General features: G+C 45.0%; 1 protein-coding gene across 1 annotated transcript in view; it reads left to right on the forward strand.

Moving 5' to 3' along the window:
- SIM2 (SIM bHLH transcription factor 2) overlaps positions 1-17,914 on the forward strand; it is a 147,047-nt gene that overhangs the window by 62,716 nt on the left and 66,417 nt on the right. The window lies entirely within an intron of this gene.

Genomic DNA, 17,914 nt, shown 5'->3' on the forward strand with positions numbered 1-17,914 from the left:
ACCCTTGGGGAAAACCAGGAGTAATGGTCACAAACTCCTGCAAGACCATTTCAGACTCAACACTAGGAAAAACTTCTTCACAGTTAGGGTGTCCAGACTGTGGAATAAGCTCCCTCTAGAGGTGGTGCAATCACCTACCCTGGAAATCTTCAAGAGGAGACTGGACCGTCACCTTGCTGGGGGTCACCTGACGCCACCTGTCTTTCCTGTCTGATGCAGGGGGCTAGACCCGATGATCTTCCATGGTCCCTTCCAGCCCCTAACAATCTATGAATCTATGAGGGGTCAGATGAAGAGTTTCAAAACAGAGCATCTTCTGTAACTTCTGTCTGTGATGCCTGCCAGCCTGTCTCTGTTTTTAGAATAGGAGGGGCAAAAGGAAGCAGAGAAAGTTCGGTCTGGGGGTTTTGCAGCCCCAACTGGAGGGTGGGATGTTTGCATTGGGGGCCCCTGAGGTTGGGGGGGGGGATCCAATTCATCCACCCCACCCCCCAGCCATAGCTGGGGAACTCCTAGAACAATCTCCCTTAACTCCCTTCCCCCTCCCATTCTGAAAACTTTGCAGCTTCACAAGCAGGCTGGATAAAGCCATTGCTAGGGGAAACTTGGTTGCAGGCTGGCAGCCAGTAGCTAGATTCTCCTCCTCCCTGGAACCAACATTTAATTTCTGTTTCTTTCAGGGGATGATTGAGACTCAAAACACTTCCTGCAAAGCCTTCTCAGTTACAGCTGGGAGCTGCATTTTTCTGTCTATACCCCAAGTCTCACTCTGGGTGCTGAAGTGCTCTTGTGGATCTGGGCTCACCATCTAACCCTCTTAGCTAGATGAATATTGCTCTTCTTTAAGGGAATTTCATTGCAAAAGCAAAATTGAGAAGCCTTCAGAAAGGTTCTGAGGTTTCACGAGCCAATTCCTTTCCCCTACCCATTTGTATAATGTAAAGTACTACATGTCAGTCCAGCAAAACAGGGCTTTTAAAAGATCCAGAGCTATGTTTGTGTTTTTGCATGTCTGTATGATGAATGCCTTGTTTACCCTTCAGTGAAGAGTAGGAAAGAGTAAGAGAATATCAGTGGGCTTGCATCACATCTCTCCCTCTGCCCCTGCCCAGCACCCAGAGTAAAGATTCACATGACTGCTGGGAAGTAGAATGCAGTGGAAACACGTACAGAAAAAAAATGTGAACAGCTTTTCACTTTCCAGTGTGATGCAGCAGCATTGGAACAAAAACAACAGGTCTTGTTGTTCAGGAAGTCATAGGGTCTTCACTCTGCTACATTGTAGCCAGGGATCTCATATCAGTGCAAAGTGTGTGTTAAATGACATGTCCTGATTTGGTAGCAAGTTCCACAGGCCACATTTATAGGTGTAAATGAAAACACAAAATACCAACTGGCGGGGGATAGTTTAATGCAGTGCCACCATTCTGAATCTGCTGGTGCCATAATCACTATGCTTGCATTGGTGCTGTTGTTTTGCTATCTGTAAGCTTATCTTCCCACAACACTAGGTTGAATTTAAAACACAACCTTGAAGAGTCATTTCACCATACTAAGCATGGCTTGGTAGCCAGTATAGCCAGGGATAGCAGCTTCAGGGGGATATACCCAGGACATCATGACACCAGTCCTGTGCCAACATGGCAATATGCCAAGCTGTGCAGTGACACCCAACCTATTTTTGTATCCTAAGAAGCAGGGTATATTAGGTAGGTGGAGCACCACACAACATGATTGTCCCTCCAAATTTATCGTGACATCGTACTGACCATCCTGTTAATTGCACATCTCTTCAATGTCATGTTCTAACACACCCAATATTTCTAATGAAGACAAGCCTTAAGAGCAAAATTCATCCTTCAGCAAGTGAGCTTTGTTTTAGCAGACTCTTCATCATCACTCTGTTCTTAGGGCTTTGTAAAGTTTTCATGTCTATTTACTTTAACAGTCACTCAGCTACTAATTTACTTCACTCACTGCTGTGCTTTTCAGCCAAGTATATCCATACCTACCTGCTCCCTCTTGTGCCATAAAGAAGTCCAAGGATACTGGAAGTCACACACATTTTTTTTATTACATAAAAACCATTCGTGAAACCTGTCTCTAACATATACCTTTATTTATTTATCATTTGGTTAAGATTACATTATATATAGTAATCATTACAATCAAGGGGAGAGCTTCCTTATGCATGACTTTTGCCCTTTTTTCTCTTGATTGACAAGTGACAGCGTTACATTCTGGACCTTGTAATATGTATTTACAGTACTCAGAGAAATTTGTCCTTAATCAAAGGGGCCATGACTTGCCAACACATCTTTAGAATATTACTGAGCAATTCATTAAAATGTTAATAGCTTCTGTCAGGTTTTATTGATCCTATTGTCAGCTATTCTTGGAATAATAAATAAAACTGATTTTTATCTTATCTTTCAACCTTGCTGAGTGATCAGTGTTCAAGTGCAATAATCAGAAGTGCTTGAGTGGAAGAATCAGCTTCCGGCATGTGAACTGGTTCTGAATAAAGACAGAGATTTCAAGATGCAAGAGCATACATGTTCTGGGAAGAGTAATAAGCAATATACAAACAAAGTAAATAACAAATGTTATGTTATGTAAAATGTGATTTTCTTTGTTCGTATATTGCTTATTACTCTGCTCACTTGTTAGCAAGATAAATACAGTAAATATAATTAGAAAATCTATTTTAAAAAACCACCCTATTCTCACGTAAGAGAAGATAGGGAGTATTGGACTAAGGGCATAACTGCCCTCCTCTTTCATGTTTTGGGTTATGAGAAGTAATGGTCAGGTTTTTGGTCCTGTTGAATTTCAGTGCACCCAGGATTTCACTTGACATGTTTTACCTCATAGGGATGTTGTCTCAGTTGGAGATAGATTTCTACAAGAAATCAGCAAATAGTATAAAAGAAACATGAAACAAGCTCGGCATCTTTTCAAGCAAGGCTTCCAGTAGCCTCACATATCCTCCTTGTATGCAGAAATGTTCCAGACCCAGGGTAAAATGGCAATGCTCCTGCCCAGGATTTCTGCCCAAATTGATAAAACAAAGGGATAAAAGAGATATTTTGGCATTTTTCTCAAAGGCTCTTCAGAAGCTGTTTCTGACTGTTGTGAAAACTTCTGGAGATCAGATATTGAAGTATTTTGCCATAAGGGCCAGATCTTTTAATGGAAAATCTGTGATCTTCAGCTACTGCAAAGAGGTCCCAGGGCCATGTATAGAGCAGTCCTATGCATCCTAATGAATACTGTATCACAGCCCTCCCTGGGACTGGTACATAGGCTGTAATGAAAGGAAATAGCCCTCAAGATTGTTGGTAGTGGGTGTGTCTACACAGGCATTTGACGCAGGACCAGTTTACTTGTGAGTGAGTGAACTACTCGCAAGTAAACGCTCCCAGGCAGGTGTCTACTTGTGCAGGGACCTAGGAACAGATTCACTGCTCCTAAGAGCAAACTGCTTCCACTTCCTGGAGCCCTGCAATGGGCCCCTGCTGCCACCATGGGGAACTGAAGGCTCTGGCTACAGCTGCCTGTGGCTGGAGACCATCTTTAAAAGGCGGCCCCGCTTCCTGCTCCCTGGCCACTTGCGTTTCTGGTCAGTAGCAGCACATGGGCAGCACATGGCAGTTCATACTCCACAGCCTCTGCCTCCCCATGCCATGGCTGCTCAAGACAGCGACTCCCAGAGTCCTGGGCTCCTGCTGGCCACCACACTGGCCCTGCTGTCCTGCCATGCCAGTCACTTGCTGACCCATGTTGACTCTCCCACATACAGCCACTGCCTGCCCAGCCCTACGGTGCCCACTGCTGCGCAGCTGCCGCTCGGACCCATCCTGCTGGCCAGACCCCAGCAGGGACATCAACAATGGACTCCAAGATGCCACTGCCAGAGCTGCCCTCACCCTCCTGGGCCTCCAGCCCCACTGCCTCTGGGCCGGCCAGGCCAGCCAGGACTTGTGGCAGCACATAATCCCGCACCACCCGTGCTCAAGACAGCGACTCCCAGAGTCCTGGGCTCCTGCTGGCCACCACACTGGCCCTGCTGTCCTGCCATGCCAGTCACTTGCTGACCCATGTTGACTCTCCCACATACAGCCACTGCCTGCCCAGCCCTACGGTGCCCACTGCTGCGCAGCTGCCGCTCGGACCCATCCTGCTGGCCAGACCCCAGCAGGGACATCAACAATGGACTCCAAGATGCCACTGCCAGAGCTGCCCTCACCCTCCTGGGCCTCCAGCCCCACTGCCTCTGGGCCGGCCAGGCCAGCCAGGACTTGTGGCAGCACATAGTCCAGCACACCTGGGACAATGAGCAGTGGTTGTAGGCATTCAGGATGAACTGTGGCACCTTCCTGGACCTCCTGGAGCAGCTCCACCTGCTCCTGGAGTGGTAGGATTCCAGCATGAGGCTGCCCTTCCCCACAGACACCTGGCTGGCCATCACCCTACTGAAGCTGGCCACACCCACCAGCCTCCACTACATGGGCCACCTCTTCAGCATGGGGAAGGTGACCACCAGGGAGGTGTGCAGTGCCTTCCAGGATGTGCTGGGGCACACTGTGCCCCATGTGCATAACACTATGGAGGTGGTGGTGGGGTTCTGTGCCCTGGGCTTCCCCAAATGCATTGGGGCCCTGGACAGGACCCACATCCCTGTCACCTGCCCAGCCCATGGGGACCGCCTCTACTACAACCAAAAGGGCTTTCGCTCCATTGTGCTCCAGGCCACTGTTGATCACTACAGCACTTTCACCAACCTGAGGGCCAGCTGGGTGGGCAGTGCCCACGATGCCTGCATGTTTCGGAACTCTGCCCTGCCAGTCATGGTGCAGAGTGGATGCTTCAGGCCACGGGTACTGGACTTCCAGCTGGACACTATGGTGGTCCTATCAGGGATCCCCTCTACCTGCTCCTATCCTGGCTCATATGGCCCTACACTGGCCAGCTAGACTCCCACCAGACCCACTTCCACCAGTGCCTGGGCCAGACCTGCACCCTGGTGGAATGTGCCATTGGCTACTTCAAGGGACATTGGTGCACCGTTATTGCCCACCTTGAGTTCACCAATAACATCCCCTGGGTTATTGTCGCAGCCTGCATGCTGCATAACATCTGCGAGGCCTGGGGAGAGCTCTTCTGCAATGCCTGGCCAGAGAAGGCACAGTATTTGGAGGATGCCTGACCGTGGGAGCACCACCTGTGGCAGCAGCAACAGCCCCCCATCCCCACAGAGGCCCCAGCTGAGCCACACACCCACCACCATGGGGAGCCAAGGCAACGGGTGTGAGAAGTGCTAACCAACCACCTCCTCCTGCACTCCCTGTTGTAGCCTGCCTGGATGACCACCCATGAACCCCCGCTCTACTGCCCACCCCCAGCACCATGGTCACTGCAGACAGTTCTCAGAAAAACACTTTATTGATCTCACAAAAAACAGACCTCATCCCCCCTCCCCCCCAACAATAGAGCCCATCCCCTCTCCCTCCCCAACACCAGATCCCCTCCACCACCCACCCCACCCCACCCACCAAGCACTGCACCCCAATCTGCAGGGGCAGGTGACAGGGAGCTGTCTGGGAGAATGGATACCTCCTTCCCAGCCCCATACACTGATCAGAAAGAGAGACAGAGTGTGGAGGGTGTGGGGAGTTGTCCAGGAGTTCGGACAGCTGCCTGCCAGCCCCCCTCCCCTATCTGCAAACTGGGGGCAAATAGGGGTGCAAGGCTGGCAGGCAGCTGCAGAAGAGGTGGGACAGTTACTCCACTCTCCTGTTGCCTGGGCTGACTGGGAGCAATTTGTTCCTGGTCAGCTGTCTACACATGTATTACTGCACAGCACCTAATGCATGGTTAATTTAGTACTTGTATCAGTAATTGCTGCACACTTATAGACAGGGACACTTTACTGAATGTTAGATTAATCTAATGTACAGTAAGCCTGTGCAAAGCGGCCAGCATTCACTTCAGATTCAGATTCAGCCGATTTGGGGGACAGTGATTCAATTCAGTGATTTGAATCACTGTCCTGAATCGATTTGATCGAATCTCCGAATCTCCGAATCAGCCAAGCCTACCCCCGCCACCCCAGCCCAGCAATGGCTGCCCTGCCTGCCCCAGGTCCTGGCACTTGGAAAAAAAAAGCCTTAACTCAGTGGGTGCTGCCAGGCAGGGGGAAATCCCAACTGCCCCCCACCCCTTCCTCACTGCCCCATGACATGTGGGGGCTCTGCACGAGCCCCCAAAACCCCGAGGCCGCTGCAGGAGTGGTGAGTCCCGGGGCTTTTCTCCATTTTTTTTCTTAAAGGGCCAGAGCTGGGGTGGGTGAGGCAGCCATGAGGGGGCTAGGGGAATGGGAGGGTATTGGAAGGCTCGTGCAGAGACCCCCATGCAGTGTGGGGCAGTGGGGGACAGCAGGGATCCACCCACCCACCCTGCAGCACTTGGTGAGTCAGGGCTTTTTTTTAAAGGGCCGGGAGCTGGGGTGGGTGGGACAGCCATGGAGGGGCTGGGGGAGCAGGGGGGGGTTTGAGGGCTTGGGGGAGCAGGCAGGAGATGGAGGCTGGCAGGGGTCCCTGCTTAGAGTCCAGCTCCCTGCTGCAGCAGGCAGGGACTGTCTGAATCATCAAAGCTCTCTGAATCTTTTCCGAAGATTCAGGGAGCTTTAAATCGATTTGGACCTTTTAATTGGTCCCCTGATTCAATTCGGATTCAGCCACTGAATTGGGCCAAATCTCTGAATCGAATCACCACCCGAAGCTTCACACAGCCCTAATATACAGTAAAGCATCTCATGTAGACACACCCACTGTCCTGTAAATCAGAATAGCTAGTCTGCATGGTATATATAACTATTCTGTTGTTCACTGACTTAGGTTTATGCTTACTGTATTGATGCTGTTGTTATGGAATCAATTTAATACTTTCTGTTGGCTTGGAATGTGTGCACGGGTGTGTGTAAATAAAATGCTATGAATATAGCAAAATACAAGGAAGACATCATGTGCCTAGCAAGTTTCCATCTGGAATTGACAGTACCTGAAGATATAATGTAAAAAACGGTAATTAATGGTTAAGCTATGTAATTTTCAGCACTGATATGAGTGCTGGGGGGGGCGGGCTTATTCCTTAACTTTTCTCTTGTAACAATAGCAATAAATCCTGTATTTCTTGTATTTCTTTAGAAGGCATTGCTTGTATTCCTTTAAAAGGGCTCTGGAAGCAGCTGTGAAGGTCCAGATGAGAAATTATATTTGCTATATGCTAAGCCCTTACTGTTTCTGAAACCTGCTTGAATTCTTATTTGTGCGTATGCCTGGTTTTGTACATTGATAACAATCTTAACAGCTTTTATTCACCAGGATGCTCACAGGTTAAAGCTGCAGTATTTAAACATTAATTTTACCCTTGACAGAAATCCTGTCCTATTTACACATACTGAGTTACTCACATATGTTAGAGACTGAAAGATCAAAGCCAAAGTTTATAAAGAGATTTGAGTTCCTCAGAATAAAAATACTATTTAAATGCAAGCTAGCATTATGAGGTCCTATTGTTATAAGCATAGAGGAAATATCATAAACCCAATGTGACAGCATCTAAAATCTTATGATCTAGTGGGAGATGCATGAAATTTCTTTTTTCAAGTCTCATTTTTTAAAAGTCCACATGCCACTGCAAGGGAACTGGGGAGAGCAGCAGCCAGGAAGTGGCTAACATCTATGTGATATGAAATCTGACTTCTAAGTGACCATTTCAAACATAGCCTAAGCCCCGATTGAGGAAGGTGCTGAATCAACATGCCTAATTTTAACCATGTGAGTAGTCTCAGAAGTCAGAAGGACTACTCATGTTTAAAGATTGGCATGCTCATCAGTACCTTTCTGCACTGGGGACCAAGTCAATGGTATCCAAAAGCCAATACCACTTTTTTAAATCTGTGAAGCGATCAAAGTAAAATGCAAATGCCCCATTCTTTATGTACAGTTGTCCACTGCCCAAAAGAAGCTTACCAGAATTCAGACTAAACTGGGTAAATTTACTAAACTGGGTAAATGCGAAGGGAAGATTTAAATAAAGAGACTGCTCTACCTTCTTCCTAGCCTTGGGGCCAAATGACATTTCCCATCACTCACAGTAGCTCATAATAAAAGAGCCACTACATAATGTTCAAGGCTGCTTCAGACCCCTGATCCTGTCAATGAAACTATTCAAATGCTCTGTAATATTCTGAACCTTAATTTTTATTCATAGAATAAAACTTAATTGATCGTTTTGAAGGATGCTTCTTAGAATGCCTATTAACAATATTCTCTTGTGTACTAAATTTAAAAATAAAGTTTACATTATGTTTCTAGATAGCACATCTTTATAAATATATATTATGTAGTCACAATTTACATTTTGCACTTTCATTTGTAAAATGCTGCGGCAGAACAAAAATTAGATGCTGGGGGAGAAGGGGAATTTTGACCCCAAAGGCAAAGATCAGACAGTGTAATTAACTCTGGTTTTTGCTTAATGAGAGGCAGCGTGATGTTCTCCCTGATCGTATATTGTATGTATGCATATATTTTTGTAACTTTAAAGAGTAAATGTTCACTGCAGAAAGGGTTTCAGTAATCCATAAAGCAATTGCATTATTAAGAGGAATCCATGAAAAAGAGTCTGCTTCTAACACCAGGGAATCCAGAAAAATGCTATTGTGTATATCAAACATTTTATTTGGGCCTGAAATTCCATGGGGTGAATGAATATAGTTCATAAATGTTTACGCTCTCTAAGCCACTGGGGATGGCATGTGGTTAAGGCTTGAGATTTAGGAAACCCGAGTGTGATTCCTGGCTTGCCACTATGTTCCTATGTGATACTGGGCACTTGCATATATTTTTGAGGCCAGAAAGGATCATTATGGTCATTTCTCTGATCTCTTGCAAATCCTGGGCCACAGAAGTCCACCAAGTGATTCTTTCATATAGCTCAAAGTACAGGTTTTGAAAAGATATCCAATATAGAATTAAAGAGCCAAAGTTCTGGAGGATCCTATTGCAATATAAAGTTTTACTGTACTTCCAAGTTTAACTTTGCTGAATCCAGCATCTGGCCACTGGGTTTTGTTATGCCTTTAATTTACCAGAAAAAAGAACCTCTAGTATTATACTTTCTCCCTGTGTATATCCAATCTACAGAAGGAAGGCTGGGGTCCTTGCATTCATTCAGTTAACGTTCTTAGACCTAGGTCTACTGTACATCTATCGTTAGTCAGGAATTTTAATTTGATATAATAAAAGCCATTCTTTGGGCTTTTACCTTAATAATTTTAAATGTGTCTGTTTAAAATCTCAAACTAATGTGACAATTGAAATGATCAGAGCTAACAGGTTTATTGAAGATATATGCCATTATCACAGAACTACATTAAACTTGAATCCCCTTTCACTAGTTTTTATTTGAAGTCTGGGCTATTTGTGTTGTTCCACAGTTCAGGTAAGGAACACAAAGAGTCTCTCTGAGGCATTATTTATGCACCTTCTTCAGCAGGGATATTGCTTTTACGTACAGAGCTGTGAAGGTTCCTGCAAAGAGTTTACAAGCTAGGCCAGGGGTGCTCACCCTCTGGCCCATGGGCCAAATGCAGCTCAGTCCCACAGGGCTCCCCAAGGGTCAGGAACTTTGGCATCAGGGGAGCAGCGGCAATTAATACTGCCACCCCTCCCCACTGCCAAAATCCCAAGCCCTGCATGGTGGTTTGGAACCGTACCACAACCCTCCCCCCATATGTTTCTCTTACCTGTGCAGCTGATTCAGGACTGACCCATGTCCCCTTCTTTTCCCTGCCCCCCGCAAGTCTGGGTCATGCCCCATTGCCTCCACCTGACCAGGTTGGAGCTGAGCCACATACCCTTCCCCCTGTGCGATTGGGCCATTGCCTATCCCTGTGGAGCTGGATCGGGGCTGGGTAATGCCACCCTTGTGGGGCTGGGCTTCAGCCAAGTCAAACTCCCTTCCTCTGCATGGCTGGATCAAGGCTGGGCTGTCCCCCACCCCACTTTGTGCAGCTGGATAGATCCCTGTCGTGCCTGACCTGGGCACTGGATTGGGTCCACCAGCTGAATCCAGCCTACGGAAGCACAAGGCACTACCCATCTGGCCCACAAGAGAAAGAGGCTGAGCACCACTGATTTAGGCTCCTGATCCACTAATTGATTCCATGTGAGCAGGACCCAGCAAAGGGCTACTGACTTCAGCAAGGTGCTTTGTAGCTATAGAAGGCTGCCCATCTAGCTCCCTATTCAAGATCAGAGCATAATTTAGACATAGTATCTTTCATTTAGATTGACTGTATTCTGAACAAAGAAAAAAATACTGGGATGTGCAGAAACAGGCTTGACACTGAGACCCTTGGTGATAGCTCAGTTGTTGCAGGTCACTGGCTTGCCAGTGTTGAGGTTCCCAGCTCAGGGCTTGTCTTACAAGTGGTGATGAAGAAGGGAAGTAAGGTGTAAGGTGATAGAGGTGATTTAAAAGAAAAGAGGAGAACTCTTAACACATTCTCTGCAGTGTTCAGTGAATGAAAATGTGTACTGTAAAAACTGTTTGAAACTTGAGACTCTGTTTGCTAGTGAGGATGTCATCACTGACCTGAGGAGAGAGCAGAAAGTTCAGAATATAGATGACTTTGTATCCCTAAGGCCTCTTTGTTTCTCTGCCTATAATCCTGTTCCCTCCATAGAGATATAGAAAACTAATTGTCCTAATGAAAGGATATGTCCCTAAGACCAAGAGGCAAAAAATATGTAATCATAGTATTTCTTTATACACAAGCGAATTAACCCTTTCAGTTATGGGTGATACTAACTTCTGATTTTTTATTATTATTATTATTATTTTTATCCTTGGTTTTCTAGGTACAGAGTAGGAGTATTCACAAAAATGAATACTGATCATATACTTGGAAACTTGGGTTTTTTTTCACGTTTCCCCTTGCTGCCCTCCTAAATTTTACAGCAACTAAGACGTAAGCAAAACTGAACCTGATTGGTTTAATTTACCTGCTATCCATAAAAAGTGGTAATTGACATTTTAATGTATGACATGTTGCATTCCTTCATAACGCTACAGTAATTGAATACACATGAAACCCTAGTGCACTGTGTGACCCTGGAGTGTGCCACACACCTGGAAGCAGTGAAGTTCAATTAATGTGTCATTGCTACTAATAATGGCTACTAGTGAGAACCTCCAGCCAGTTGCCACCCTAGAGGAAACAGTAATCTTTGTATTTAGACAGATAATATACAGTAAACACCAAAGATCCATTGTTTACATGTACGGCTGTTCTGAATCAGCAGTTAAAATCTTGTTCTCTCAAGAACGTGTCTTTTTATTAAATTACACAATTTAATTTATCCTTACACAGCATTTGTCTAGCTTCACAAAAAAATTTACAGATACTAAAATAAAATCAGCTGAGAGCCATTAGTAGACTAAATCAAATAGTATGGAGACAAAGGTTCATGTAATAAAAACAGGGCATAAATCATACACTTACATAGAAAAGCCTAGGGTAAAATGGCCTGAAGGGTTTGATTTAATCTGACAAAACCCAGGAAATTCAGAGTTAAGGACTGAAACTCCATCCTTAACTTGCCTTATTGCTAAAATCAAGTTATGGTGCTTATATGCCAAAAGCACCAAAAAAAAAAAAAAAGCACAATTGGAACTTTTCTTCTTTTTGTTTATAAAATAGAGACTTAATTGTACCTGCACTTCAGCTCAAAGGGTGATAGGGCACAATTGCTTTTTGCCAAAAAAGAAGCAGATATGAAGGAAAAAATCCTGTTTAGTGCACTAGTATCTGATCTGTATGGTATGTGTTATAGTAATAGTAGGAATCCAGAGGCAAATTATGTTTTGTAGTAATGCGATCTCATAAACTGAGCAATTAATGCAACTACTTAACAGAAATGTAATGAGCAGCCAGAAGAGAATTCCTGCTCTGTCTGGTTCCACATCATGTCTGCCCTCTCCTCAGCTGGTTATCAAGGTACAAATAAACTTTCATTGACTGAAGGTTATATTCTTACCTTGAGCTACAATACTTATTCCAAGAGGTTCCCACAGCCCTTTCTTGGGAATCCTGTCCCAACACTAGAACCGTACATTTTTGTCTGTGTGGAACCAAACATTAGAGGATATGAGGTCCAGTTACAGCATGCTGCCATGCCAGGTACAACTTCTTCTCAAAGATGTCATTTGAATCTTTGAAGATCTTCACATTTCATTCCCCACCTTAGGTTTCCTTAGCCAGTTATCATCATAACCTCTAGTTAATGTCACTTACCTTAGGGTCACTTGTCTGCCCCTGTGCATTCATTCGGTTGTCCAGACCAGGGGTGGCCAGGCACAGGCACACATAGCACAGGCAGCCTCTTTGTGTGGCATGTGGCAGCACAGCTGCAGATAGGGCAGGGAGCAGATATTAAAGCAGCAGGTTGGGCAGAGAGCACAGGGAAAGGAGCAGGAAGTAGAGCAGCAGAGCAGGCAAGGAGCAAAGGGCTGGAAGCAGAAAGGAGCGCAGCAGATCAGGCAGTGGAAGAGGATCAGAATAGTACTCAGGGGCTTAAGGGGAGCTGCAGAATTAATTTGTGGTGCTCCTGTCAGAAAAGTTGGCCCCCATTGCTCTAGCTGGTTCCCTAAAACATCATTTCCCAAAACCTGTCTACTTTGGCCACCGCAGCTGCTTCCCTCACCACTGATTCATGCTGCCCACATCTACACAAGATGCTTAATGCGGAGAAGATTAATTCTACTGCGTGTTAGTGTGGCAGGCAAAACCCATGCTAATGCACAATAGTTTTAGTCTAATGTGCATCACAAAAAGTTCATCTGCACTAATGTGCCATAGCACCTATTACAGCACATTTAGTATCTGTCATTACAAGTACTAAACTTAATGCACCGTAATTATGGCACATTAGTGAATGTGTAGATGCGCCCACTTTTGCCAATGGCCAATGATCATCTACTGGCAATCTGCAGCAGGGAAAGAGGTAGAGGCTGAAATCCTGGGCCATGACCAATTGCTGATGTGCTCTGCATGTACTCCCCAAGGAACCTTTTGTGGGCCCTACCCCCCATGTGGGTGCACCCCACAGTTTGGAAAATGTTGCCCTAAGCTGCTCACAGAAACTTATGTCCTCCATTTTCCTCATGCTTTGTTTTTCCCTTCCTTCAATCTCTTCTGATTCAATTTAAAGTCTGTTTCACTCACAGGATCCCTTTATATTTTTAGAATAGTATAAATTCCAACATAGGTTCCCAGGAAGGCAAGTGTCTCTAATGATTAGTGTAAGGCACTCGGTAGTCAAGTCTGTCAGGACACTAGTCATAGCACTTCTATTACCTGCACAGGAAGAAAGAGTTTCCTAGGATACATTGCAAGTCTCCAACTTTGGAGAATTCCCTGAATGTATAAAGGGTTGATGTGCTCAGAAGTGACCCCAGGGACATCTCTGGAGTGGCTATGCCAGCACTTGTGAATTTGGTGTGCATGAAAGGGAAGAGCTGGGGTACAGAGCATCCTGAGGCATGGTAGGGGTCACAGCATAGGCATATCCTGGAACACAGACAGAGGACAGTATCTTTAAACAGATATTAACAACAATTTTATCTAGTCCTTCTCATTTTGTTGATGAACTCATATGCTCCAGTTGTTCCCAGTAAAGAAAATCATGAAAATCTGAACTCTTGAGTAGAAGAAAAGACATCCTGATTCATAGCCACACTGATAAACAATAGTAAGAAATAGCACAAATGTACTGCTTCAAGAAAATCTTTACTGACTGTCTAGTGATTCAGATATAAAATCCTGTCTGGCTTGAATTTGTTGAGACTAGTCAGTGATACCTGCAAGTCTCTCTCTTGTTTCAATCTAGATGGTATTGGCCCCGAGGTGGGGAGGGTATCATGGCCAGAGGAAAATAAAGGCTGGTTTTGTGGTTTAAGTGCAGGATGAGAAATTGGGAAGAGAACATGGATGTCCTTGTCCTGCCACAGAACCTAAAGAAGGCAGGCAGGATGGTGCTTTTACCACATGCTCATTAAGCCTGAGCTACTGAACTTTATAAAGGCAAAGTGCAGAGAGACAAGGGAGGTGACATCTACTCCTCTCAGACTTGTGGCCAACAAATACAGGTGCCGCACAACTTTGCCTCCCATTGTGAATCCCAGCCTTGCACCCTCCATGGGCATCCATGGGGTGCTGAGCTTGTGGATCCTTCTGTAACCCTTCCCCATAAATTCAAGCAGGACTGGCAAGGAGTCAGACCCTTTCCATGCACTGTTGTCAGATGTGGCTGTCCCCTTCTGCCACACTACATTGAGTCCCACTGAAGCCAGTGGAGCTTGTTCCATGTGGGCACAGGGATCTGCTTGCCTACTGAACTAGAAGGGGCTTCACATGACTTCAGAGGTCAGCTGGCACATATTTGATTGCAGGATTAAGACCTAGATTTGTAAGGGTAACTCTTACCAGCGCCTCTGCTTTCACACATGTCCTGCCAATGTCCCAGCAAAATATTAAGTTAACCTTTATTAAATTACTTTATCTACACAGTAAAATGCCTATTAAAAATAGGTAATGAGATATGCTATGAAATTTTCTGCCGACAGATTTAAAAATATTTAGTTGGGATATTATAGCAACTGCTAAAAGTACATTTATAAATTAGAATACATCCAATTATTTATGAATGGGCATACAACATGGTAAAACATCATATAAACATGTATAAATAGTACTGTCTATTCATCATTTCTAAAGTATGAATAAAGTATTTATAAGTGTTATCTTAAAGTTTACCAGAATTCCTATGGCAACCATTGTATAATACATCTGATGCCAAGTGGCGTAAAATATCAAAAAATAGTTTGCATCAAAACTCCCGTATTCCTCAAAGATTCATTTCTCATCCCTAACTAGATTAGTCACACTATTCATACTGGCTGAGGGTCAGTACAGAAACTAGTTCAAGTCACTGAATGTAACTAAAAAGAAATACCTGTACTTACATTGACTTTCATAATGTTCAAAGGATTTCAGACAAATGGAACAAAAAATACTCCACTGTGTGCTTTTCAAACTAGGTTTTTCCTATTTTTTCAGCATGGAAATTTCCTCTCTATGATTGATGTATTGCCTCTCGTGCTCCCAAGGAAGGCTTTCACCTTTTAAACTATCTACTTTACCTAGAAGAAATATTACTCTGCAGCCTGTATCAGCAGAGGCAAATGTTTGTTCATGATAATTAATATTAATAACCCCTTTTTGCAATACTTTTAGAAAATTTATTAAATTCCAGGCCCAAATGAAACAATCGAGTTGGCCCAAGCTAAATAACTTTATTTTTCTATTTAGAAATTTAAAAAAACAGAATAAACTGATGGATTTTGGCTTACAAATGACAGCATTCCGTGTATATAACTTTATATGTACTTTTCTTTGTAAATATAACCCATTTACATTAATCCATCAGCAGTGACAGCTCCTCCAGTGTGATAGTATGTGTATCATACTTGGCACAGAAACATAAATACCTCTATTAGTTCTGTAAAAGGTCCTCTTTATTTTTTTTTCCAAACAGCAGGTATTTTCTGGTCAATTACTGTAAGTAGCCTTTAACAAATTCTAAAAATTCCACGGGTGTAAGAAGGAAAAGCACTGACTTCTCTTCCCTTCTGATTAAAAATGGAAATCATATCCCCGCTGAAAGTGTTCAGTTTATACCCAGTAAAAATAACGTTCTATTTGATTGCCAGGCCAGTGAGTAGAGGTTAGACAAGATCAGGATATCATGAGAGATCTAAAAACCACACCAGTACAACCTTAACTGGATCCTCAAAGATTCACATCAGTGCTTGATTTGGCAGGCTGTGCATAAACTCCTCATTTAACATTTTTTTAAAATTACTCAAGGTGTGTGTTACCTGATTTTATTTACATAACAGTATTTTCAAGCAGCTCACTGAGAAGTTAAGCCTGCAGCCCGTTTGCTCAGCAGGAGTTCAGTTAAAACATGCCAGTGAAAACTGGGTTGTTTAAAACAAAAGCTAAGAAGCCACTTATAAACCCTCTAAACACTAATAGATACATATCTTCTCTTTACGTTCTAGTACCCTCCTGAGCAGCAGCTACTGGGACAAACAAGGACTGGTTGCAAGACTTGATCCTCTATTTCTTGAGCTCATTCCAGTGCCAAAGCTGTCATGCAGCGTCCCCTGACAAATGTTTCGAAGGCTGATTATTTGTTCACCTGAGTAATGACATAGTTTTCTACTATGCCAGTCACTGAATTAGCTGAGCCCATGAGTGACTGGTGCCTCCTGAACCTGGGTGGGGGGCACCCGCAGAAGCTGCTGACCCTGTCAGGTGGGGCACCAGCCCTACCGACAGCATCAGTGTCGGCTGTCAGGGAGGGCACCGACCCTGTCACGGGGGGCACGTGCACCCCGTGCACCCCCTACCAGTTGCCTATGCACAACAGACAATAGTTTAAGAACTTGCAGCAGTCTTGACCCTAAAATAATGGTGTTTTCCCTCAGTCCAGATGCTCTGAGGATTGAATTAAAGCTTGAGATGTGTAACTGCTCCCCTCTGAAATACACACGAGCAACATAAAATGAAAAATAAACTCCCTTTCAAATCTAAGAACCTGGCCCTGGAAGACTTACACCAGATGCTTAAGTGTATACACCCTACATAGTTTTATTAAAATCAGTGGTCACAACCAGGGACTATCTGCTATTTTTTAAGGGAGGGAGCTGTCTAGAGATTCTGTGTTGAAAGTTTCCCTGAAAAGGGTTTCGGGGGGGGAAATGGTTTTGGTGAGTGTGCACTTTCTGACAGAAAAAGTTTCATTGAAAAAAAAAATAATCCCGACCAGCTCTACTTAGTGTCCCCCGCCACATCACCCCAGCTCTCCCAAGGGATCTGGTGGGAGTTCTGACATGAACCAAGGATAAAAATGAGTTTGACATCCCCCTTGTTGACTTTATCTCAGTAACTCACCATGGGCAAGCTTTAAATGTCAGGCACGGTCAAGAAGTCTCTCTCTCCTTCTATTCAGTTACCCGCTTGAAAAGCTGCAAAACCGAGGTGCTAGGAAACTACCACTAAGCCATGCCACGCCTGCTCCCCTCTCTGTTGATTCCCTTCTTTTCGGGGCTCCCATTTAGACTTGAGGAGGAACTAGGTGGAGGGGCCCCGCTGCAACCATGCGCGCCTGTGCTTAGCTTAAAAATAAGTGGGTCTGTTAACATCAACCTGCCCCTAGGTTGTTTCATTTCTTCTCTCCTTTGCAGGATCGAGGCCTAATTGGCCAAAGAAACCTGGCATACTGCTCGTCTGCTCTGGTGAAACCCCGAGGAGGGCAAGGGCAGGTTTGGGGCTAGCCTGGGATCTGGGAGACCCACTGAAGGGAGCATCTGGGGGTGCAAAGGGACCTTCCCAGCCGGTTACCCAAAGCCAGGTTGGGACATGGGATCCATTTTTTCCTTCACAGAAACTCGATGAAGTTTCATTTCCACCTGGGAGAGATGTTACAAGCTGTGCATTCTCCGTCTGAGGAAGGGCGAGTGAGCCTGAAAGCTTGCAAATAAAAGACAGGGTTTTTTTCCTGCAATTATTGAGTCGGTCTAATGAAAGATGTCACCTCTGCCAAGAGTTCTGCCTATGTTGTTTGCCCGTAGACCAACACAGCCTTTCCTTCAGACACCCAGACCGGAGGGGACCGGAGGTGAAGCTGGGCCCCGCGGCGAGAGGAGCCTCCGGGCCCGGCGGGGGCCGCGGGGAGGCCGCTCGGGGCCGGCCCGGCCGAGGGGGCTGGGGTCT

This window comes from Alligator sinensis, unplaced genomic scaffold, assembly GCF_000455745.1.
Source record: "Alligator sinensis unplaced genomic scaffold, ASM45574v1 scaffold69_1, whole genome shotgun sequence".
In the NCBI taxonomy this organism is placed as follows: Eukaryota; Metazoa; Chordata; order Crocodylia; family Alligatoridae; genus Alligator; species Alligator sinensis.